The following is a 27,369-nucleotide window of genomic DNA, read 5'->3' on the forward strand; positions in this document are numbered from 1 at the left end:
GGGAGAAGACCACAGAAATGTGGGCTTACACCCAAGGTGCTCTGGTGGAGGATTAACAAAGTATGAACAACATCAAGATGGAGGGGCTTATGTCTCAAATCCAAGAAGTGGGTCCCATGTGTAATCTATTGACAAGGATCACTAAGGGTGAGGTCCTATACCCTACAGTCCAGAATCTTACTGAGGTCTACCACACCCAGAAGCCCTGAAATAGGACTGATGTGCTCCCGGCATACAGAAGGACACAAACTTCTCTTAAAACCGTGTCTAGTTCTAGGCTGGGTCTTCATGGTATCCTCTTACCTCCCACTGACATCTGTTCATCTGTATCTTTCCTCTCCTTAACTGAAAGGTAAGGATCTCCTAAAGGTAGAGCTAAGTTTCAGCATGGTTAAGGAGCTTTGGGCACCAGAAAGAACTGTGGTCAGACTTCCAACCACATGAGAAATCAACCTCCCTGGCCACTTTCTACTCCAGAGCTTTTGTTTCTTTTCCTACTGTCCTCCACACCCCCTTGTCAGCCCTTTCTTTCCCTGCTCCATCTTGTATATAAAAACTATACACCTTCTAAAAACTAGCAGGGGTTCATTATACTTTATATGGGGCTGGGGACCGAGGCCAGAGACTCAGCTTTGCAGAGAAGCCTGCCCCAATCTCCAGTTCTTCCTCTTCCTTTCTTCCCTTCCACTTTTTACATCCATCCCTGTCTCCATCTTCTGGGATCCTGCATAGATCCTTCCACCCGACAGGGCCTGACACTAGATTCCTGCTGAAGACCCAGAGGTATGGGGTGGACTGGCTGGAGTCTCCTCCTCTAGCCTTCTACCCTTAATCCGAAACGATCTGCTGCCCCCATTCCTTCCCTTTCCGTGGTTTTCCCATCCCAGTCCCCTCAGTCCCAGAGACTGTCTGGCAATGACCCAGGCACCCGGCACCTTTGGAGGCCCTGGGCACAGTGGCCAGTGCTCACCGCCCCCTAACCGACCAGTTTGCGGCGGTTCTCGGAACAAGCAGTTGCCACGGTAACCGGTCCCCTAACGCTCCCCACCCGGCCACGCGCGCCACAAGGGGCGGGCGCCGCACGACAGGGGTGGGGCTGGCGAGGTCTGTGAGTCTGTTCTCTGCAGTGCCTTGTTTTTCAACCCCTGTTGCTCATTTAATTCTATGTCACTATTTAAACAAACTACGCTTTGACAGGTCTGCAGATGGGTAGCAGAATTCACTGAGTTTAACAAGAACGGGTCCATCCCATCCCCTGCACGCTTTGCGCTGGGCAGGACTTCCAGGAGGCAAGGGTGGGGCCCTCCAGGGACAGAGAATCCTGCAGTCCTGTAGTTGTTTGTTTGTATGGAAATATTGCGATTGCAATGGAGACCCTTCCCACAAATAACACACACAGGGCTGGAGGTGTGGCTCAAGCCGTACAGCGCCTGCCTAGCAAACCCCAGTCACTCCCCCGCCCAAAAAAAGATTGCTTAAATAATATATATATACGTGTAAAGAAAGAAAGAAAAAAGAGTCATGCATCATAGAAGATTATATGTGCTCATTTTTAGTCTTGCAAGGAGTTTTTGTTAGTATGGCGACTTGAGTGTATTATTATTTAATGAGTCCTTTGTACTATTTATTAGCATGTATTAAAAGTACAAGGAGTTTTCACTGTAATTCCATAGATGCATACAGTGTGCCTGGAACAAATCATTCACTCTATTATAGTCCCGTAGTTCCCTTTTCCCTTTCCCCTATCTCCAAAGGGATTATTTTATATTTATTTATTTATTTTGGGGGCAGTACCAGAATTTGAACTCAGGGCCTCACAGTTGCTAGGCAAGTGCTCTACCACTGGCACCGTACATCTAGCCCTTCCACATTTTCAAAATGTTTGGTGGGTTTCATTATGCTGTCTTCACCCTCAGGTACCTTCTCCATTCCCCTTCACTCTCCCGATTCCCCCCACCAGACAGCCTCCCTTTTATACTCAAGTCCTGTCATCAAAACCAACGTCATCACTTTGGAGCTTGGTTTATCTCATTCACCATGATGATCTCCAGTTCCATCCATTTTCCTACAAATGACATAATTTCATTCTTCTTTATGGCTGAGTAATGCTCCACGGTATACGTACACAACATTTTCTTTTTCTTTTTTTGGCAATACTGGGGTTGGAACTCAAGGCTTTGCACTGGCAAAGCAAGTTCTCTACCTGCTTGAGTCACACCTCCAGTCCCGTTTTCTTTATTCGATCATCAGTTGTTGGACATCTAGGCTGATTTCATAGTTTGCCTCATGTGAACAGTGCTGCTATAAACAAGGGTATGCAGGTATCTCCCTTGTGTGTTTATTTACACTGCAGATATATGACCAAAAGTGGTATGACAGGATCATAAGGTAGGTCTATTATTAACTTTTTGATGGACCTTCATACTGATTTCTACTGTGGTCACACTAGTTTATATGTCCACAAACAGTATACGAAGGTGACTTTTTCCTCCATCCTTACTCGCATTTGTTATTTGTTTTCTTGATGACTGACATTTTGACTGAGGTGAGATGGAATCACAATGTACCTTTGATTTGCATTTTCTTTTTGGCTAAGAATGTTGAATATTTCTTCATGTGTTTATTAACTTTGTACTTCATCTGAGAGCTGTCTGTTCAGTTCATTAATTGAATTATTCATTCTTTTGCTGTTTAATTTTTCTTTTGGGGGGTACAAAAGATTGAACTCAGGGCCTTGTGTTTGCAAGGCAAGTGCCCTACCACTTGAATCATGCCCGGAGCACACTGTTTAATTTTTGAACTCTTTGTATATTCTGGATGTTAATCTTTTATCTGTAGAGTAGCTGGTGAAGACTTTCTCCCATTCTGTGTGATGTCTCTTGATGCTGGTAATTGTTTCCTTTGATGTGTTGGTGCTTCTTAATTTGATACAATCCCATTTGTCTATTCTTGCTCTTTTTTCCTGGACAATTGGAGTCCTGTACAGAAAATAATTGCATAAGCCTATATCTCCCAGTGTTTTCCTGTAATAGTTTCAGTGTTTCAAATCTTACATTAAGACATTTGATCCATTTTGAATTTTTTTTTTTGTACAGGGTGAAAGGGTCGTTTCAGTCTTCTATATGTAAATAACCAGTTTTCCCAGTACCATTTGTTGAAGAGCCTATATGTTTTTTGGCTCCTTTGTGAAAAATCAGATGTATATAGCTGTGTGGGCTTATTTCTGGTCTTCTATTCTGTTCCATTAGTCTTCATGTTTGTTTTTGTGCCAGTACCATGCTGTTTTTGTTCCTATAATTTTTTTTCAACCCTGGGGCTTGAACTCAGGGCCTCATGCTTGCTAGGTAGACACACTCAGCCCTTTTTCGTGTTAGCCATTTTTCAGGCAAACTATTTGCCTGGGCTGGCTTTGAACCTTGATCTTCCTGATCTCTGCCTCCTGAGTAGCTAGGATTATAAATGTGAGCCACCAGCGTTTGGCTTGTCACTATAATTTGAACCCTGATCTTATTCTACCTCCAGCATTGCTCTTTTTGCTAGTTTGAGTCTTTTATGTTTCCATGTGAATCTCAGCATTGATTTTTCTGCTTTTGTGAAGATGACATGGAGATTTTGGTGAGGACTGCATTGAATCTGTACATTGCTTTCTGTAGTACAGCCATTTTCACAAGATTAATTCTGCTACTCCATAACATGGGAAGTCTTTCCATGTTCTGGCGTCTTCAATTTCTTTCTTCAAGGTTTTATAGTTTTCATTGTAGTGGTCTTTCACCTCTTTAGCTAAGCTTATTCCTAGATATACTTTTTGAGACTATGAGGTCCTGATTCTTTCGTTGTTGGTATATAAAAGAGCTACTGATTTTTATATATTAATTTTATTTCCTGCTACATTGCTGAAAGTTTTAATCGGATCTAAAAGATTTTTGGCAGAATCTTTCTGGTCTTTTAAGTATAGGATCATATTATCTTCAAATAAAAATAGTCTCACTTCCTCCTTCCCTATTTGAATCCCTTTTATTTCTCTCTCTTACCTCATAACTCTGGCTAGGATTTCTAGTACTATATTAAATAAGAGTGGGGAGAGTGGACATCCCTGTCTCATTCCTGACTTTAGAGGAAATGGTTTTAGTTTTTTTCCATTTAGTATGACGTTGGCTATAGGTTTGTCATATATTCCCGTTATTATGTTGTGGTATATAACTTATTTTCTCCACATTTCATGCTAAACTCCTTATCTCAGCTCAGTGGTATCCTTTGCTATTGTAAACTGTATGACAAAAAAGTCTTGGGGTGATTCCACTCTCCATTATCCCTCAGATAAAAACATGAATATGGTCACACCCTAGTGTGGTCCATCACCCTAGCCTGGGATCCACCCAAACCCTTTCCCATTTGTCAATTATTGGTAATCAAAAACCACCCAGGGTTTTCCCTGTGGATTAGCATGATTTTTTGAAATGCCTCAAAACAGAGGGAGCTCTGTCACTCTCTGTTTCTGGCTTCCACCTGGTCCACCGTGGCCTCTTGTAACTCCTTTCTCTAACCTAAATCAACTTTTGTTATCATCCTCACTATGTCTACGAATCCTGCCTAGATGCACCCACAGAGGATATAAGAATCTGGAATTTTGTGTTTACTAGTGATTACAACAATAAGAATTAAATTAAATTAAATTAAAGAGGACATGGATAAGTACCTAAATGAATTCAAAGGGACACAAATAAACAATGGAATGATCTCAGAATTCAAATAAACAACTGAATGAAATAAGGAAGACTATGCAGAATATGAAGGAAGAATTCATTAAGAATGTAGAAATCCTGAAAAAAATCAAAATCCTGGAAGTGAACAGTTCAATAACTCAAAAAAACTCAGCTGAGTCATTCTTATCATTGCTCTTTTGAGTTCATTGTTTAAAATTTCACCCATTCACTATTGGAGGAGACATGTTACCTTGCCTTTCATATTATTTATGTTTCTATACTGGAATTTATGCATCTGAGGCCAATTTGTTGGTTGGAAATTTGAACCACCTGTAGTCTTTCCGTGTAGTGGCAGTGTTTTTGTGCAATTTCTCTATTTCTCACTGCTGAACTGGGGGCTGTGGCTCAATAGCTGAGCATTTGCCCAGCGCTCAGGACACTGGACCTGGTCCCCGGCTCTGCTCAGATCAAAGTAAAGCAGCTGGAGTCTGTTGCAGAAGGGTCAGCTGTCTACTTCAGGGCTGCTCTTCACATAGTGGCGTCCCTTCTTTTTGTACTGTGAGCGGCTGTTGGCTACAGGGAGCTTTACAGCTTGTGAGCTGGGCAGATTCCTACTTACTCCACATGTTCCCACTCCCCCGCCCTTGCCAGGTTGTGTCCCCAGTGGCAGCAATCTTCCAAGCTTTAGGGTGAACCCAGAATGTGTCAGAGAGTGGGAAGAACAAACAGGACAATTAGTTTTGTACTGGCTAGGGGAGAACTGAGAAACCTATTTGCTCTGCATAATGGTCTCAATGCTTATAAACTTTGTCCAGCAGTTCACTTCCCTCTGTGGAGAAGGAGGATGTGGAAGTTCCGTTATTCAGGGGGTCTGCATTTGGACTCTCAGTCCTGATTGTCAACAAACAAACATCAGGATGCTGTGCCCAGGGGCAGGTCTCAGTGCTTTCAGGCCCTGCCTGACGGTTCTCCTCCCTATGAGGAGGGAAGAGACTGTGGGATTCACAGGATTTGCTGGGTTTAGGCATAGGGCTCTGACCTATCTAACAATCAACACAGGCAGCCAGGAAGCAGATCCTGGAGGCAGAATACTAAGCCAGCTAGCCACAGACTCAGTTCTTTAATTCTGCCCTAGCCTCAGGTGATGGGACACTCCTGGCCAGAATGGGTGAGGCCTCTGGACCATCCTCACCCCCCATGGCATCCTGTTGTGCCCTCATAGCTCCCTGCAGTTTGAGCTTCTCTATGGGGCCACATAAAACCCTCTCATCAAATTGACCACCTCTCCTGTCTCCCACCCAGACTGGACAGAGTGTCCCAAGACTCCCTGAGACATAAGTGTTCCTTGTTTATCAGCCACCAGACTCTCAGTCTCAAAAACATAGGCTCTCTCTCACAATGGCACCTTGCCATCATCCTCTGAGAGAAGGGGAGTGACAGAATGCCTTTCTTCACCAAGGTTAGTCTTCCACTGTAGACCCATCACTGACAAATCACAGTTTAAGACTTGTAGGAGTTGTAGACTTATTTTGCTTCTAGAATTGGCAGTCCATCACCTGAGCTGTCTGTTTTATCCCTCCAGAAGCTGGGGATGGGCTTGGTGCTGTTTGTTGCTTTCTTTTGTCTCATTTTCTTTGTGGTTTTCTGCTGCCCTGCTGCCTCTTTTGTGATTCCCAAAGGTCTTCTCTCTTCAGAATATAGCCTCTCCTGTATTACCTGACTCATCTCATTCATTGTTGAAGCAGTGGATGCTTCTAATCTGCCATCTTACCCTGCCTCCTCAGTATATCATAATAAAGAGTAATATACAATAGTCCTATACAAGCCCCCCTCAAAATTGGGTCAAATAGAAATGACACCCTCAGGTACTTTCACTTCAGCCTCTACTGAAGAAACCACTTTTGGGAATCTCATGTTTAAAGTTGAATGTGGGTGTTTACGATCCTGTACCCAGCTTCATGGCTTGTCTTTTCTGCCATGGTTTGCAGAGATGCTCTCACACAGAAATGTAGGCTTAATTCACTCATTTTCACCCTAGATTGGGTTCCATTCTCTTGTCATGAGTATTTAGATATAATGATCGTAATAGCATATTAAACTTCCAACCTGATGAATATGGGATGCCATTCTTAGCAAAGGCACCTGCAAACCCCTAATGGCCCTAACTTGGACCAACACTTAACATAATGGCTGACAATTAAGACAATGACCCTATATGCTTATGGATCCCCCTCCCCATTCAAGGTTAAACTGGGAAGGGCAAAGAAGATCAAAGGCACAGTTTATGACTTCCTGCACCCAAGCAGTCTCTATGCAGTCACCAAATCATTTGGGGAAGGGCCATAGAGAAAGGCCTCAGTTTCACACCACCTAGTAACCCCACCCTATTGGATGAAACCCCAAGCCTCAACATCTTTCCATCATTTGGCCCTTATCCAACTGCCCACCTCACCCGTGAGGTGTATAGTCCATGTTTAGGCAGTTGCATCTCATCCAACTGCCTGCCACACACCTTAAGTTGTACTTAAGCTTTGCTAATAAATCACTCTTTACTATCTTTCTTTTCTTTGTGGTTCTTTTGCTGCATGATTCTTCTGCTGCACTGGAGTAGCATAATAATCTTATACACGGTACCCAAGAACTGAATCTGGAACACCCCATAGAGCAGTAACATAACAATCATTGTAACTTTAATTTCTCATTTTCCTATATTTAGTGAGTGAGCTTTTTTTTTTCATGAAGTGCTGGGGATTGAACCCTTGGCCTTGTGCATGGTAGGCAATGAGTTACATCCCCAGCCCTGATTATTGACTACTTAGTTTTCATTTCTGTTGAGTTGGCTGTTTATATTATCCGCACATTTTTGATTGCACTATTTTTTCTTGTTGCTTATAATTTTATGGATGCCATTTTTTATGTGTGTGGTACTAGGAATTAAACCCAAGGTCTTGCCCATACTACCACTTGATATGTCAAACCATCCCAATATCCTTAGGCTTTTTTAACATCCATCATACTCATCTTAGTCTGTTTCCTGTTGTTATAACAGGTGCTGAGACTTTGTATTTCATACAGGAAGAGGTTTATTTTAGCAATGGTTCTGGAGACTGAGAAGTTGAATATTGGCAGCTGCATTTGGTGACAGCCTCATAATGCTTCAGGTCATGGTAGAAAATGGAAAGGCATGTGAAAGATGAAAACAAGGGACATCTTTGTTTTATAGCAACTCACTCTCACAGTAACTAATTCAGTTTCATGAGAGTGGGGACTCTACCTTGAGAAAAGCATTAATCCAGACAACTTCCACAAAGCCTCACCTTCCAGCATTGCTGCATTGAGGAATGAAGGTTCCAGCATACAAACTTTTGGGGGATACAGTCAAACCATAGCACAAGCTATCCACCGTCATAATAAAATTACTATTGCTCATTGTTCAGCAGCTACTAAGAAGACTGACACTATATTTCCAAAGAATGAAAACTAACATGACTGCTAAATACACAGCCACAATTGTACTCTCCCTTTTCCATACAATTTTTAAATTTGCCTTTATCCTCGACTGATATTACTGATTATCGTCAAATACCTCACAATTTGCAAATGTAAATAGCTATGAAAGGCTGTCTAGCAACTATCAGATGGATTATATGTTGGACCAAACGACTTCGAATAGTCCCCTTTCTTTTGACCATTGATTTTACATTATCTTCCATCAAAAGGGACATGTGTACAGATGGAGGATAATTTGTTTGTTTTGTTGGCTTTTTGAGACAGAGTCTTACTAAGTTGCCCAGGTTTGCCTCAAACTCAAAATCTTCCTACTGTCTCCTGATTAGTTAGGATTACAAGCATGTGCCACCATACCTGGCTACATGGAGAGTAGATAAAGACTTAAAAGATAATTAGTCCTGCCCTGACATTCACAAAATTTCTGACCAAATTATTTCCCAGAGCATAACTTATAAATCTCATCAAATTTCTGGAGGAAACCAACATAACTCTGGAAGTCCTCTAAGGCTCACATGATCCTTTGTGGCACTCCAAATGGATTTCAAAGATTTTCCTCCAGCTTTAGGATACTCTCACTGTTTGGTTATTTATGCTCAGTGAATAGAATGAATACTATCCAAATAGATATGCCAATGGCACTACAGTGGTGGGAAAATGGAGATTATTTCTCATTTTGGCATTGAATTAGACTGAAGAACTCAAATTAGCCATTTGATTGCAAAACTCTTTGGAGGACCTTTAAAATCTCATACCCCTTTACTGCCCCCAATCCTCACCACAAGTAGGATGCAAAAATTTAGGCATAATGACTTCAGAAAAAGTCTGTCAAAAAACTGGACTAAGTGACCACACACCTTAGAAAAATCTAAAATGCCCCAAATGAAGGATGTGGAAAGGACAGTGGCCAAATGGTTATGGAGTGACATCACCTGGATTTCTTCCTCATGGAAACATCTTATTGAAAATCTTTTATTATACCTGATTTCCTGCAGACCTGCTGAGAAGGCTGGTGCTGGTAGCAAACTTGTTTTGAATCCATTAACATCTCACAAGAATGACAATAAGGAGAACCCACAGTCTAGGGCACAGAAACTGTGGTGACTGGGGTAGACAAGCTGCATAACCCTGGCAGAGAAGCAGCTGCCAATGGGGACAGTAGAGAAGCCACAACAGATGGCTCAGGGTAAAGAAACTGTGATTGGCAACCCAGGGCAGAAAAGCTACTGTGGCATAGGAAGCAGAAGCTGTGGAAGGTCTAGTGCACAGTCTCTAACCTGGGAGGAATCCAGGCAGCAGCAGACTCATCTGAGTATAAACTCCCACCCTAGACAAAGGATAGAGGCTTTAGAACTGATGGAGCACTGTTGACAACCACAGCTCCATCTGCTGTAAGCTCCTGTATAGTCTCTGATCAGAAGATTTCTACATACTTTGTGTTCCACATCAAAGAATGCAGTAAGGGAGATAATAGAGTTTATTAAAAGTAAGGGAAAAGCATTACAAAAAGCCAGGTGGGATGGAGAAACAGGAAAAAAGAACTGTCTCTCTGTTTCAAGGTATTTTAAACCTCTGATAACCTGTGGGTGGGGAATGGGTCGGGCTAGGGTTATGGACAGTTACTCTGCACATGCACTTAAGCTAGCTCTTAGGTATTTCAATCATATACATGAAGTGTGATAAATATTCATGCTTTTTAAAAATCTGACAGATAATAGAGGGCAGAATCACCCCAAGGCTTCTTGTTTTGCAATTTACAACTGTAAAGGATAGCATTGGCCTGGGATAAGGAGTTCAGTGTAAAATACACTGAGAAAAAGTTACATGGGATCTGAAGTCCCATGGTATCTCTTCCTCTGTTTACCTGTCTCACATCCAAGAAATGGCAGCGAAGTGCATATTTGTTGGGAGCTCTGGGCTGTATGCACTTCCCATCCCACTCACAAGTGTGCCAACAAAACAGACATCAGACAAAGGATTATGCCCAGGTTATAACAGACTGTGAGTAGTCTTGGGAGAGGAAGAAGCTGCAAATTTACGGGGAGGAATGGTGTGTGATTGGCAAGTTGAGGGGCCAAACTCCCAAAGCCTTCACTGGAGATTGCATTCAGATCTCCAAATCTCACACACACACTCTCCCACTGTGCCCCCCAGTTGCACTGGAAAAGGAGCACACTGCTGTGAGCATACACCATTCCAAAGTCAGGTTCCTAACTAGACTCCATCTAGCGATCTAAAAGACGAGGACATTGATGGGGTAAAAACAGTCAAAAGAACATTAGAACCGGGGGGGGGAGGGAAGAATAAAGGAGAATGATGGAGGGGGTGAAGTCAAGTATGATATATTTGACATATTATAAGAACACGTGTAAATGCTACAATGTACCCACACCCAGCACAACAATAAAAAACGATATCAGAAAATTCTATATTTTTTATGTTAAGTTGTTATTGTTAAGTTTTGGATATTTTAACTTTTATTTGTATTTTTTTCTGCACATCTGACTTGGGTAATTTTGCACTCTCTCCCATTTTCACTTTAGTTCTACTTTTCCTCCTTTTTCTCTCCAGTCATCATATGTGAGCCACAAAATCTGCCTTTCAGTATGCAATCTGAAACCATATCATCTTCCCTTTCCTATCGCCCTTCCCCATTTATAGTTTCTGCTCATCTACAACTAGAACTTCTCTCTAGCTAATATGTTCCTTTATCTCTGTTTACTTACCCACAGTCCTCCTTTATTACTATACTTTTAGCTGTAGATAGACTGCCAGATCATCTTTTTTGTTGTTTTATTTTGTTTATGATTGTCTATTCAATCTTCATTTCTCTTCCACCTCTGTTTAACACAATGTTAATTAGATCTCTTCTATCGCACATTAATTTCTCATTAACTCCTTCTATTAAGTTTAACCACCCGCTTTCCAGCCTTATAAAACCATATACCTTGTATGGTAATACCTTGTATTAGCCATTAGAGTTATCCCACCTGTCTTCTTCCCAGAACCACCTTTATTATCTTGGGTCTTCCTAGATTATGAAGATTCATCTTTGCTGCAATATACCTCTAAAGATATTGGAGCAGTAACAGTGATTGGTCTTCTTTAAGGATTGCCGTAGTCTCAAGGCTATGGTTTATCAACTGTGACAGCTTCAGTAGCTAAGTTACCTCTCCCTGGGAGGAGCAGGGTGTGGCACCCAGCACTATGAGAACTGAATCTAATTGTCTGATTACGGAGTCACAACCTGCTCAGTTTAGTGACAAGAAAATATACCATGACGCACCACTGTGCAGGCCTAAATAATCCCCGAGAAATCCCCAACTAAAGGGACATAGGGGACTGGAATCCCAAAACAAAAATGACCCCAGATGCATAAATCCCAACACAGAAACATAAAGCAATGAGGCAACATCTCTCCTTCAAAAGTCAACAACTATAATAAAGGATTCAAACAATAGAGGAAAACATTTCAAACAATGAATTAAAAAACAATGGCAAAATGATCAATGAAACAAAAATGGAGATGTATACGGAGCTGAATGAGTTAAAAGAGGATACATGTATATATATATATATATATATAAACAACCAACTGAAGTCAGAGAGAATTCAAATAAACATCTGAAAGAAATAAAAAAGACAATGCAGGATACGAAAGATGAACTCAGTAAAGGTATGGAAATTCTGAAAAAGTCAAGTTGAACTTTGGAGAATGAAAAGCTCATTATCCCAAATGAATAAGTTTTTATACCATATAATAACATAATTATACCATATGATAACCTATATAATAAATTATCATTATTATCAATAAGTAGCATATTATATAACAAATATTAATTACATGTTATTATATATTGTATAATTATACATTATTACTATAAGAATTACATCAATAATATAACAAATAATAGATACAATAATATATATTATATATAATAAGTTATCTTATTATGTGACATAATACAAAGCTTCTCCAATCTTGTGAAAGGGAGGCACACCCAGGTAGAGAAGATTTTCAAAACACCTGATCAAATAAGAAACACCCCCAGACTTATTATAACAAAACACTAAATATATAGAACAAAGAAGGACTATCGAAAACTACAAAAGAGCTATGAGGCCATCCTATCAGAGTAATAGCAGATCTCTCAACACAAAGTCTAAATTCTAGGAGGGCATGAAATGATATAATTGAAATTCTAAAAGTAAACAATTGTCAACCTAGACTAGTCTATTCAGCAAAGCTATCATTTATAGATGAAGGAGAAATAAAAGCCGTCCTCAATAAACAAAAATTAAAGGATTTCATGACCACCAAACCAGCACTGCAGAAAATATTTAAAGTAATCATACACAGAGATGATGATAGACACTGCCAGGAAACTGCAAAAAAGAGTGAATCTCTCTAATGAAGTAGATTAGCAAACAACGAATAAGGTGAAAGTAACAAAATGAAAAACAACAAAATGATGAAATACTATACAATATTAACACCAAATGGCCTCAATTCCCCAATCAAAAGACAAAGAATGGTGAGTTGGATTAAAAAGCAAGACCCAGGGAGGGGGTGGGGGCAGGGGGGAGAAATGACCCAAGCATTGTATGCACATATGAATAATAAAACAATAAAAATTAAAAAAAAAAGCAAGACCCAGGCTGGTGGCATGGCTCAAGTGGTAGAGCATCTGCCTAGCAAGTGCAAGGCCCTGAGTTCAAACCTCAGTACTGCAAAACAAAACAAAATAAATAACCCCAACCATTTATTTCTTACAAGAAAAGCACTTCACTAACACAAATACTGCCCTAGAGTGAAAGAGTGGAAAAAGATCTCCCAAGCAAATGGATCCTGGAAGCAGGCAAGAGTAGCTATACTCATATCTGATAAAGCAGAGTTCAGATGCAGGTTAGTCAGAAAAGACAATGATGGTCACTGTGTATTAATAAAGGGAACAATCCATTAAAAGGAAATAACAATTCTTAACATATATGGGCCAAATGTCTTTGTACCCAACTACATTAAAAGAAACACTATTGGATGTAAAAGCACAGATAGACTCCAACACAAAAATAGTGGGAGACTTCAGTACTCCACTCTCACAGATAGATTGGGGATACAAACAAAACATTAACAAAGAAATTTCAGAATTAATTGACATGACAGACCAAATGACCAGGTATCTACAGAGTAATCTAGCTACTACACAGTACATGCTTCTCAGCAGTCCATGGAACTTTCTCCAAAACAGATCTTATTTTAGGACACAAAACAAGTCTTAGCAAATTTTGGTTTGTTTGTTTTCTGGTGGCACTGGGGTGTGAACTCAGGGCTTCATGCTTTCTAGGCAGGCATTCTACCACTTGAGCCACTTCACCAAGTCTTAGCAAATGTAACAAAGTTGAAATAATCCCCTATATTCTTTTAGATCATAATGGAACAAAAAACAGAACTCAACTGCAAAAAAACCCACAGAAAATATTCAAACACGTGGAGACTGAACAAGACATTCAGTGGTCATTGGAGAAACAAGGAGGGAATTCAAAAAATTCCTGGAATCTAATGAAAATGAAAATACAGCCTACAAGGGCCTTTAGGACACAGCAAAGGAAGTGCTGAGAAGAAAGTTTATAGCTTTGAGCACCTATATAAAAAAAACAGAGATCACAAATAAATACCCGAATGATGCACCTTGAGTTCTTAAAAAAAAAAAAAAAAAAAAAAAGAACAAGACAAATCCAAAACTAGCAGATGGGAAGAAATAATAAAAATTAGGGTAGAGACTGGGAACCAATGGCTAACACCTGTAATACTAGCTACTCAGGAGGTAGGGATCAGAAGAATCATGGTTTGAAGCCAGCTCAAGCAAATAGTTTGCAAGACCCTACCTCAAAAATAACCAACACACACATGCACATGCCCACACACACACACATGCATGAGTGTACACACACAGACACATGCGTGTACACACACACACACACACACACATACACAAGGGCCCCAAGGACTGGCAGAGTGGGTCAAGTGGTAGAGTGCATACCTAGCAAGTGTGAGACCCTGAGTTCAAATCCCCGTACCACCAAAAAAAAATAGGGCAGAAATTAATGAACTAGAGACAAAAAAAAAAAACATACAAAGAATCACTGTGAAAGAAAAAGTTGGTTCTTTGAAAAGATAAATAAGATTGATAAATCATTAGCAAATCTGGCTAGAATGAGGAGGGAAAATGACCCAAATTAATCAAATTAGAGATGAAAAAGTATATATCACAACAATTATCAATGAAATCCAGAGCAGTATGTGGGACTTTTAAAACCTATATTCAAATAAATGAGAAAATGGACATATTTCTAGATGCACTTGATCTACTAAAATTGAACCAAGAAGATATAAACCACTTAAATATCTATAAGAAGCAATGAGATTGAAGCAGTAATAGTCTCCCAACAAAGAAAAGTCCAGGACCTGATATATTGACTGCATAAATGTACTAATCTTTAAAGAACAGCTAACACCAAAACTTCCTAAAGTTTTCCTTGAAATAGAAAGGGAAAGAGCACTACCACACTCATTCTATGAAGCAGTATTACACTCATTCCAAAACTACATAAGCATGCAGCAAAAAAAAAGAGAGACTATAAGCCAGTCTTCTTAATGACCATAGATGCAAAAAATTCTTAATAAAATACTGGCAAACTGAATCCAACAACATATCAAAAAGATCATACACCATGATTCAGTTGATTTCATTCCAGGGATGCAGGGATGGTTCAATATACACAAATCAATAAATGTAATACAGCATATAAACAGAAACAAGGACAAAAATCACATGATCATTTCAATAGATACAGAAAAAGCTTTTGACAAAATTCAACTTCCTTTCTTGATAAAAGCTCTTATGAAACTAGGAGTAGAATGAATGTACCACAACATACTAAAGACTATACATGTCAAACCTACAGCCAACATCATACTAAATGGGGGAGAACTAAAACCATCTCCTCTAAAGTCAGGAATGAGACAAGGGTGTCTACTCTCCACTCTTATTCAACATAGTTTTAGAATTCCTAGCTAGAGCAATAACACAGTAAGAAGAAATAAGATGAATTCAAATAGGAAAGGAAGCAAACTATCCCTACTTATAGATGACATGATCTTATACCTAAAAGATATACCCTAAAAACTCTTAGAGATCATAAACACCTTTAGCAAAATAGCAGGATACAAAATCAGTAACTTTTCTATATGCCAACAATGATCCCACTGTGAAAGAATTTAGGAAAACAATCCCATGTACAATAGCCTTAAAAAATACCTAGGAATAAACTTGACAAAGGACATAAAGGACCTATACAATGAAAACTAAACCACTGAAGAAAGAAATTGAAGAAGACATCAGAAGATGGAAAGATCTTCCACATTCATGAATTGACAGAATTAATATCATGAAAATGGTTATACTATAAAAGCGATCTATATGTTCAAACACATTCCCCATCAAAATTCTACTGACATTCCTCATAGAGATTGATAATTCAACATTAAAGTTCATATGAAACCACAAAAGACCATGACTGGTCAATGTAATACTGAGCAAAAAGAGCAATACTGGAGGTGTCACAATACCTGACTTCAAACTATACTACAGAGTCATAGAAATAAAAAGAGCATGGTACTAGCACAAAAACACATATGAAGACCAATGGAGCAGAATAAAATATCTAGACATAAATGCATGCAGCTACAGCCATCTGATTTTTGACAAAGGTGCTCAAAACATTTGATGGAAAAAAGCCTCTTTAATAAATTGTGCTGGGAAAACTGGATATTTGCATGTAGACAACTAAAACTAGATCCCTGTCTTTCAGACTGTACAACTGTCAATTCAAAGACCTTTATATAAGGACTGAAGCTTTGAAACTAGTGGAAGAAAGAGTAGGGAGCACACTGGAACATATAGGCATAGGCTATAACTTCCTAAATAGAACTCCAATGGTTCAGCAGCTAAGAGAAGGGATTGACAAATGGGATGACATGAAACTAAAAAGCTTCTGCAACATCACCATACTGAAGAGGCATTCCACAGAATGAGAAAATTTTGCCAGCTATACATCTGACAAGGGGTTAATAACCAGAATTTGCAGGGGTGGGATCAAAAAAACCTAAACTCCCAAAGAATGAATGACCTGATGAGGAAATGGGCAAATAAACTGAACAAAACTTCTTCAAAGGAAGAAGTATGAATGGTCAAAAATCACATGAAGAAACATTCAACATCTCTAGCCTTAAAGGAAATGCAAATCAAAATCACAGTAAGATTCCATCTCAATGTTAGAATGGCTAGCATCAAGAACACAAACAACACAAATGCTGGCTAGGATGCTGGAGAAAAGGAACCCTTATATATTGTTGGTGAGAATATAAATTAGTGCAACCACTGTGTACAGCAATATGGAGGTTCGTCAAAAAACTGAAAATAGAAGTAACATGCAGTCTAGCAATACTACTCCTGGGTATATATCTGAAGGAATATAAATCTGGATACAACAGAGATGCTTGCACACCCATGTTTATTACAGTGCTATTCACAATAGCCAAGCTATGGAAACAGCCCAAATGCCCTACAACTGATGAGTGGATCAAGAAAATGTATGTGTATGTATGCATATATGCACATATGAGTATTATGTTGTTTGCAGGTAAATGGATGGAACTGGAGATCATCATGTTCAGTGAAGTAAGCTAGGCTGAAAAAGACAAAGGTCAAATATTTTCTTTCATATGTGGGAGATAGACCTAAAAGATAAACAGAGGCACACAGGACACCTTATCTAAGGTATTGATTAATCTGGCCTCAGGGAGTCTCCAAACAGTTCTGGTACTTTATCTAGTTTTGCCTCAGGGGGCTGGTATGCAGACACAGCAGGTTGTTTTCTTCAAGGAGATGCGGGAACAGAGGTCAAGACACCAAGAGCTGGGAAAAATATGATAGGAGAGGCTTTGCAAGCTCCTAGTATGGAGAAGCTCTGCAAGCTCCATTATTTCCCAGTCCAGGAGCCATGCCTGGTCTCCAACAACAACGTATCTTATTCTCTTTTTTATCCTTCACTACTGGCTCTCTTTCAAATTATGCTTTACTCTTTTTCCCCCTTTTTTTGGTGACATTGGGGTTTGAACTAAGGGTCTCATGCTTTCTAGGCATGCACTCTACAGCTTGAGCCACTCCACCAGCCCTTTTTTTGTATGATGTATTCTTGAAATAGGGTCTCACTTTTTTTCCCTCCTGAGCTGGCTTTGAAACCTGATCCTCCTGATCTCCGCCTCCCGAGCAGCTAGGATTACAGAAATGAGCTAGGATTACAGAAATTTTCTTGATCCATTCATCAGTTGTAGGGCATTTGGGCTGTTTCCATAGCTTGGCTATTGTGAATAACACTGTAATAAACATGGGTGTGCAAGCATCTCTGGTGTATGGAATTCTTATTGACTCTTTTATTTATTTATTTATTTTGGTGGCACTGGGGTTTGAACTCAGGGAGGCTCTCTTACTACTTGAGCCACTCGCCATCCTGTTATTGACTCATTAACCCACCCTACTTTCTAAATGGACCTGACAACACTTTACACCCATTCTTCAACCCTTAGCCACTTTAATCAACCTGATTGCTTGTTATCTTATTATCTAGATCATGCCAAGAGAATTCGAACCATTTTGATTCCTGCCAATGTCAGCACCTGTTGGGCCAACTCTGGAAAATTGGTATGGCAGGGTATGACATTCAGAAGCAAGAAAAGAATGTCACTCTTCTTCTCACTTTGATGAAATGACTGGACATGGATAAACCTTTTCTTTTGTGTTAATAATAGGTATGGTAGCTGCATGTGGTAGTACACACCTGTAATTCCGACACTTAGGAGACTGAGGCAGGGAGATCACGAGTTTGAGGCCCGCTTGAGCTACATAACAAGTTCCAGGTCAGCCTCGGCTACATACGGATCATCACAAAAAACCCAAAACAACCCAGCCACTCAGGGTGTGGAGGAAGATAGGAAGATCCTGGTTTGAGGCCAACCTGTGCAAAAAGTTAGCAAGACCCTTCCTCAACACATAAGCTAGGTATGATGCTGCATGCCTGTAATTTTGACTCCTTGGGAGGTGGGGATCGTAGGATCACAGTACAAGACTGGCCCAGGCAAAAGTGCAAGACCCTCTCTGATAAATAACTAAAGCAAAAAAGGGCTGGATGTGGCTCCAACAGTAGAGACCTTGTGTTCAAACCCCAGTGCTGCAAAACCAAAACCAAAAACAGGTATGGAGCCGGATGATTCCTAGATGACATACTAGGGTCATGTTGGAATCAGTCCTTGTGCTTTGACTCCACAGGTGGAGTTTCTCAGGCTAGTTTCTGGTTCCTGCTTCAGCCTCCCAAATGCTGGGACTATAGATACTTGCCTATGAATCCTGCTTTACTCTTTTTTTTTTTATAACAATCCCCTAGTAAGAACCAACCTAAGGTCCCGTGAAAACCACGTTCATCTCCGCCAAGGGCAGCATCTCCAAATGATCTAAGCTCCTCTCACCAGGCAAACCATCTTTTAACATTGCCACACTATAGGAGACTCATTCAAGCCATATACAAACTGTCACACCGTCCATAAGATAAATGAGGCTCAATCATTCTATTGGACTGACCTAGTCCCAGGGATGAGAGCCTGGCTTAATTGGATATAGGAGAATGTGCCTAGCTCTATTATTTTCCGGGTTATGTTCTCTCTCTTTGTAGATCCCTTGCCACTCAGTCACTAAACTGATTCTTCTCTCCCCAGCTATCAGGTATTCAGCCTTTTGCCTATGTTTTGCCTGCCTTTCTTTTGCCCGTTACTAGCCCTGCTTCTTCCTCCATGTGGCCCTGCAGACTGTACCATGTCCTCTCTCTTTTCTTAGGAATTGTGAGAAACAAAGTATCTTCTGTCGATGGCAATTGCTTGTGATCTGTTATCCTCAATATACATGAATAAAACCAAATTCTCGGTACATTTTTAAACAGGTACAAACTAAGGAATGCCAAGTTCTTCCAGTAACGCTGGAAACTAGGAGAAAGGCATGGAACCAACTCTCTAGAGTCTTCACAGAGAGCATGGTCTAGCCAACACCTTGATTTAAGGTTCTAGTATTCAGAACTTTGACAGAATATCTTTTAAGCCACCTAGTTTGTGGTTTTATTATAGCAAACATAGAACTCTAATACATCCTGTTAGCTTTCCTTTCTGGGATCTAGTTTCAATCTTTTGGGTCTTTTTGTTTTTTAGAGCCTCACACATGCTAGGCAACTCTACCATTGAGCTACATCCCAGCCCGTTTCAATCTTCTACAGGTGGGTATCTAGTTTTCCCAGCACCATTTGTTGAAAAGGCTGTCTTTTCTCCCATGAATGTTTGAACTCTTGTCAAAAATCAAATGGCTGTACCTTCATGGATTTATGTCTGTGTCAAAAAAAAAAAAACCAAGTAAAAAGGGATGCAGGTGTGGCTCAAATGGTAGAGCACCTGCCTACCAAGCATGAGGATATTGCAAATGATATGCATAATTTCCTTGGCGATGGGAATTTCAAGAGAGAGTCTGTTTAACAAATGAGACCTGATTCAAGGCAACATTAGAAAACTATAGCACTGGAGGTGTGGCTCAAGTGGTAGAATGCCTGCCTAGCAAGCATGAGGCCCTGAGTTCAAATTCCTGCAAAACAATCAAAAATTATAGCACATTATAAACAGTATGTTAACAAGCTTTTTCCTCAGCAGCAATTTTCTTCTTAGAAGGGAATTTTGTAGTTGGTAAACAAAGTTGACTTGAGACATACATCACCAATGAAGAACTTGTGTCTTTTGGTGTGAGTAAGTTGTATTCTCATTCTCTCTCTCTCTCTCTCTCTCTCAACTGGAGTTAAAACCCAGAGTCGCACATTTGTAAAGCAGGCATTCTACCACTTGAGCCATACTCCAGGTCTAGTCCATTTTTCTCTGGTTATTTTAGAAATGGGGGTCTCGTGAACTATTTGCCCAGGTTGGTCTCACACTGTGATCTTTCTGACTCAGACTCCCAAGTAGCTAGAGTTACATGTGTGAGCCACCAGTGCATGCTGCTGTCTTCTTGTCTTTGTGTTTTGCTGTGTTTTGTTGACTTGACTATTGTTTCCGATCTGGTTTTCTAATGTCATCAAGTGAACAAAAGTCCTGTGCACAAAAGGCACAGCATAGTTAGATCTTCATTTTGATTCCTTCTTTGTAGTTATAGGTGAGCACCCCAGAAATAGACAATGGTGTGTACTGTGGAATCTCTCCCTGCTAATGAATGAATCATCTACATGTTGAGAAGGGTAAAATGGTCTTGGTGACTTCTGAGTGCCAAGCAACCCTAATTCTAGCTTCTTGCTGTGAATCAGAGTTGGGGTGTGGTGATAGAAATTCATTTTCCAGATAAAAGACTTTGGACAGTCTCTGTAGTCCTTGGAAATGACTGTGTTAACATCAATGTTAATTATTTATTAATTAACTTTTTAATTAATTAATTGATAATTATTAATGGTAGTGGGGTGCTATGTTTGCGGGGTGGGATTCACGTGGTTTGATTCTGTGTGTATCTCTATGTGAGTGAGTTTTTGTGTGTTTGTGTTTTACTAGATATAAATGCCCCTCTCGTTGCCAGTGTCAATGTTTTTAATAAAAAAAATGTAGTCATCATTTCAGCATGATTATAGACATATGCAAATCAGATTTTAATTGAGACAGGAGATTCTGCAGGCAAAGTTGAGGGAAATTCAGTCCCATTTCTCCATGAAGTTCCAATGTCGACCATCAGATAATGTGACTAAGAACAGGGAATACCATGCCCATGGAGAAAATCTCTCTCCCATCACTGCACCTGGCTGTGGTTTCTGTACACTTGGCAAGAAACCCTATAAAATGAGCAGAGGAGCCATAGATTTGCTTAAGGGATTAAACCTAAGTGTGGGCATGTGGCTTCTTCCTAGGACACCCAAAAGTAGGCCAGGCATTGTGAATTGATAGAACTGTAGCCATGGAACAGGAAAATTTCCTTAATGTCCTTCTGAAATAGGTTCTGGTCGCTTCTGCAGGCTTTCATAAACCAAATGAATAACAATGTACACAAATGATGATCTGAGTTTCTGTTTGCAACAAGCTTTCTGTGGAAATAGACTGTAATTTAATAAAATTTGATCTCAACACTGGTGGAGTAGCTCAAATGGTGGAGCACCTGCATAGGAAGTGTGAAGCCCTGTGTTCAAACCCCAGTACCACAAAAAAAACATCGATCTCTCTGTAGGTATGAATACTTTTCCCACAGAAGAAAATGACAAAAGTGCTAGATTTAAAATGCCAATTGTTTACCCTAAGAGGTCTGTACTTGGGCCAAGAGTGTCTTAGCATTACTAGGTCATAGTTTCCCTCATGGTTCTGAAGGAGGCCCTGGTGTGTGTGGTTAGAGTTAAAACTCCGTGTTATCAATACCAAGACTCCAGGAATTTATGGATAGCATCCCAGTTGGCTCAATGAGGGAGGATGGACAGATTGTTGGCTGCACCTAGAGGGTCAATATTTCCAGTGGGAGAAGAAGAAATGAAGGGCATTCAGGCCATGGGTAGGAGAAAGAACCTCAGGTTGAGGTCAGCAGAATCAGTTCAATCAGTTCACCATCTTCACCTGAGCAAGCCAAGTACAGTTAGGTCCCTTCCCAGTGGGAATGAGCAGGTTGTGGCCCTCATGGCTGGCAAAAAACACGGTCTGGCTCTCTTCCTAAAGCCTGGAGATGGGCACTTCCTTCCTGTCCCTGTCTTCCCCTTTCTTCTGCAACACTCCTCAATCTGATGGTGGCAATGATATCAATTGATGTTGGTGACGGTCAGCAAACAGGAGTTGTTAATGGCATTGGTGCAGTCTGTGATCAGAAGATCTTGGTTTTTGTGCTCCAAATGGAAAAATCCTAGCAGAGCACATGGATGGGGTGAGGTAGGATAGCTTTATCAAGGCAAGGGGAGTCACCCGCTCTGCCATGTGAGGAAAGGGAAGAAAAAGAAGGGCTGGGGTCTCTTAGTAGGTTGTTTTTATACCACCTTGAACTTGGAGGTGGGGAGACATTATGTCATCCCCTGGCTCCTTTCACCTGTGTGCTAGGGGGAGGAGCTCTTGAGTCCCAGACTATCCCTAACTTAGCCTGCCTCAAACTCCCGCTGAGAGAAAACATTCCAAAAATGCTTTTTGGGATTGTTGAAGGTGGTGGTCCATCTTCGGTAGCTGCTTCAAGCTCACAAGGCACTGTAGACCCTACCTATCAGAAATATTGTCCCTTTCCTATTGCTGTCCCTGGGGACTTGAACAGTGAGTGTTGTTGTCTGAATCTTTGTCCAGCCCAGGCAAGATTGTTTATGGGCATCCTGTCCTCAAAAGTTGACAGTCCTGTCATGCCATATTTTGGCCCCTACAGGCCTTGATTCTAAAGAGGTAAATCCAGCTAGCAAGTCAAAGAGGCATGACCCAAGTGCAAACACTGGCAGGAGAATCATAAGGGGCCCTGTTAGGTGCATTACCTAGGGGGACTGATCTCAAGTCTCAAATATTTTCCAAAAATCTAAGGATTGTTGCCAGATTTTTATTTTGAAAAGTGACCACTGTCAGAGAGTTTATCTGATTTTAAAGTGTGGTGTGACTATGGCTTTTAATAATTTTTGGTTACTAGTAAGGTTTTTAAATAATCTTTGGTAATATAAGGGAGAGGAATTTAGACTCAAGTTTTTGTGTTTGTTTTGGCAGCTGTTTTTGGCCCAATTAAAAGGGGATAAGTTGAATGGCCCTCCTGATTTGAACTATTGTTGTAATTGGGGCAATAAAGGATTAATGACTTAGGGGTAGTGTCCCTTTCATGGGCTGTGCATACTGGAGCATATGTGTTGGTCCACTTAGGGGGTATACATTGACAGAAACTGGTTTTGCCCTAGGGAAATGCTTCTTGTGGTTTCTGGCAGAAGCTGGGTTTTACAGGAAGCATATAGGTGAATCCACTATTTTTCTTTGTCCATTTGAGTAAGGTTATGGACAGTATGACCTCAGTGGTTTTAATTAGAGGTAGGAGCAAGAGACTTGGGGTAGTTAGTGGATAGGTACGATTTGTCAAATCCTTTAGGAGCTGGCCAAAGCCAGGGGTCAGTCCCAAGAGGAGTATAAGGCAGAATGACCAAAGGAAGTGTCCCAAGGTTCTATAGTAAGCAGAAGGGTGGCACTTGGGAGATGGGGCTGAGAGAGGTACAAATATAGCTGAATAATCCATATTAGCGTTTATACCTATCATTTAAATTGAAGACTTTTGGTTCCTCCAGAAGATGCTTTAAATCTTTGATTGGCTCACGGGAGTAAGTATCCCAGGCTGTGCTTGAGTGCCTAGGATTACAGGTGTGAGCCAATGGCACCTGGCCTGTTCCTCATTTTTGAGTTAACACTCCCAATTCCTTTTCTCTCTGACAAGTCTAGTACAAAGGGTTTTGTTAAATTGGGAATCGCTAGGGCTGGGGCCTCAGCGAGAGCCTTCTTTAGTGTTTTCTAGGCGTGGTTTGTTTCTCCAGTCCATTTTAAAGCTCATCATCTACCCCTTTGTGGCCTCAAATGGAGGCTTTGCTATGACTCCAAAGTTGAGTATCCAGCTCCGGCAGAACCCCGTCATTCCCCAAAATGAACTTGTGTTTGGTCAATGGTATCGTTAGGGTACAGATGACCTCTATTCTTTCAGCTGACAATCTCCAGGCCCCAGTTCACATAAGGATGTAACCTGGATAGTGAACTTCCTGTAAGGAGAATCGGCCCTTGGTTTTAGAAATTTTATATCCCATATCAGCTAAGAAATTAAGAGCCAGATCAGTGTTGGCATTGGGAATATCCTGGGTTAGACTACATATCAGGAAGTCATCTACATATTGAAGAAGTCCCCCTTCTTTAATACGAAGGTCTCTTAAATCCTTTCAAGGTGAGGGATACCTTGAAATCCCTGGGGCACTACTGTCCACATATACTATTGTCTTTCCCTTGTAAACGGATCTTCCCACTCAAAAACAAAAAGGTATTGGGAGTCTTGGTGCAAGGAGACGGTAAAGAAGGCATCCTTTGAGTCCAAGATGGTGAACCATTTACTGTCTTCAGGTATTTGGGATAGGATGGATCAGCCACTAGAGGGTGAATGGGAACCACAGTCTCATTTACCAATTGCAGATCTTGTATCATCCTATATTCTCCTGTTGGTTTTACTAAGGTAAGATAGGAGTGTTACAGGGAGATTGGCAGGGTTTTAACAGTCCATGTTCTAGAAAAAAAATTTTTTTTTTCATTTTTCTTTTATTATTCATATGTGCATACAAGGCTTGGTTTATTTCTCCCCCCTGCCCCCACCCCCTCCCTTACCACCCACTCCACCCCCTCCCGCTCCCCCCCTCAATACCCAGCAGAAACTATTTTGCCCTTATCTCTAATTTTGTTGTAGAGAGAGTATAAGCAATAATAGGAAGGAACAAGGGGTTTTGCTGGTTGAGATAAGGATAGCTATACAGGGCATTGACTCACATTGATTTCCTGTGCATGGGTGTTACCTTCTAGGTTAATTCTTTTTAATCTAACCTTTTCTCTAGTTCCTGGTCCCCTTTTCCTATTGGCCTCAGTTGCTTTAAGGTATCTGCTTTAGTTTCTCTGCATTAAGGGCAACAAATGCTAGCTAATTTGTTAGGTGTCTTACCTATCCTCACCCCTCCCTTGTGTGCTCTCGCTTTTATCATGTGCTCATAGTCCAATCCCATTGTTGTGTTTGCCCTTGATCTAATGTCCACATATGAGGGAGAACATATGATTTTTGGTCTTTTGAGCCAGGCTAACCTCACTCAGAATGATGTTCTCCAATTCCATCCATTTACCAGCGAATGATAACATTTCGTTCTTCTTCATGGCTGCATAAAATTCCATTGTGTATAGATACCACATTTTCTTAATCCATTCGTCAGTGCTGGGGCATCTTGGCTGTTTCCATAACTTGGCTATTGTGAATAGTGCCGCATAAACATGGATGTGCAGGTGCCTCTGGAGTAACAGTCTTTTGGGTATATCCCCAAGAGTGGTATTGCTGGATCAAATGGTAGATCGATGTCCAGCTTTTTAAGTAGCCTCCAAATTTTTTTCCAGAGTGGTTGTACTAGTTTACATTCCCACCAACAGTGTAAGAGGGTTCCTTTTTCCCCGCATCCTCGCCAACACCTGTTGTTGGTGGTGTTGCTGATGATGGCTATTCTAACAGGGGTGAGGTGGAATCTTAGTGTGGTTTTAATTTGCATTTCCTTTATTGCTAGAGATGGTGAGCATTTTTTCATGTGTTTTCTGGCCATTTGAATTTCTTCTTTTGAGAAAGTTCTGTTTAGTTCACATGCCCATTTCTTTATTGGTTCATTAGTTTTGGGAGAATTTAGTTTTTTAAGTTCCCTGTATATTCTGGTTATCAGTCCTTTGTCTGATGTATAATTGGCAAATATTTTCTCCCACTCTGTGGGTGTTCTCTTCAGTTTAGAGACCATTTCTTTTGATGAACAGAAGCTTTTTAGTTTTATGAGGTCCCATTTATCTATGCTATCTCTTAGTTGCTCTGCTGCTGGGGTTTCATTGAGAAAGTTCTTACCTATACCTACTAACTCCAGAGTATTTCCTACTCTTTCTTGTATCAACTTAAGAGTTTGGGGTCTGATATTAAGATCCTTGATCCATTTTGAGTTAATCTTGGTATAGGGTGATATACATGGATCTAGTTTCAGTTTTTTGCAGACTGCTAACCAGTTTTCCCAGCAGTTTTTGTTGAAGAGGCTGCTATTTCTCCATCGTATATTTTTAGCTCCTTTGTCAAAGATAAGTTGCTTATAGTTATGTGGCTTCATATCTGGATCCTCTATTCTGTTCCACTGGTCTTCATGTCTGTTTTTGTGCCAGTACCATGCTGTTTTTATTATTATTGCTTTGTAATATAGTTTGAAGTCAGGTATTGTGATACCTCCTGCATTGTTCTTTTGACTGAGTATTGCCTTGGCTATTCGTGGCCTCTTGTGTTTCCATATAAATTTAACAGTAGATTTTTCAATCTCTTTGATGAATGTCATTGGAATTTTGATGGGAATTGCATTAAACATGTAGATTACTTTTGGGAGTATCGACATTTTTACTATGTTGATTCTACCAATCCATGAGCATGGGAGATCTCTCCACTTTCTATAGTCTTCCTCAATCTCTTTCTTCAGAAGTGTATAGTTTTCCTTGTAGAGGTCTTTCACATCTTTTGTTAGGTTTACACCTAGGTATTTGATTTTTTTTGAGGCTATTGTAAATGGAATTGTTTTCATACATTCTTTTTCCGTTTGCTCATTGTTAGTGTATAGAAATGCTAATGATTTTTCTATGTTGATTTTATATCCTGCTACCTTGCTATAGCTATTGATGATGTCTAGAAGCTTCTGAGTAGAGTTTTTTGGGTCTTTAAGGTATAGGATCATGTCGTCTGCAAATAGGGATATTTTGACAGTTTCTTTACCTATTTGTATTGCTTTTATTCCTTCTTCTTGCCTAATTGCTCTGGCTAGGAATTCCAGTACTATGTTGAATAGGAGTGGAGATAGTGGGCATCCTTGTCTGGTTCCTGATTTTAGAGGGAGTGGTTTTAATTTTTCTCCGTTAAGTATAATGCTGGCTGTAGGTTTGTCATATATAGCTTTTATAATGTTGAGGAACTTTCCTTCTATTCCTAGTTTTCTTAGAGCTTTTATCATGAAATGATGTTGGATCTTATCAAAGGCTTTTTCTGCATCTATTGAGATGATCAAGTGGTTTTTGTCTTTGCTTCTGTTAATGTGGTTTATTACGTTTATTGATTTTCGTATGTTGAACCACCCCTGCATCCCTGGGATGAAGCCTACCTGGTCGTGGTGAATAATCTTTTTGATGTGTTGCTGAATTCGATTTGCCATTATTTTGTTGAGGATTTTTGCATCAATGTTCATTAAGGAGATTGGCCTATAGTTCTCCTTTTTGGAGGTGTCTTTGCCTGGTTTTGGGATAAGTGTAATAGTG

The 27,369-nt window shown here is 40.3% G+C and overlaps 1 pseudogene; it reads left to right on the forward strand.

Annotated features, from left to right (window-relative positions):
- Nucleotides 1–915: 915 nt before the first annotated feature.
- The window catches only part of LOC109699633 (glutathione S-transferase theta-2-like), a 74,982-nt pseudogene continuing 48,528 nt past the window's right edge, over nt 916–27,369 (forward strand).

The sequence above is a fragment of the Castor canadensis genome, chromosome 18, assembly GCF_047511655.1.
Source record: "Castor canadensis chromosome 18, mCasCan1.hap1v2, whole genome shotgun sequence".
Classification (NCBI taxonomy): Eukaryota; Metazoa; Chordata; class Mammalia; order Rodentia; family Castoridae; genus Castor; species Castor canadensis.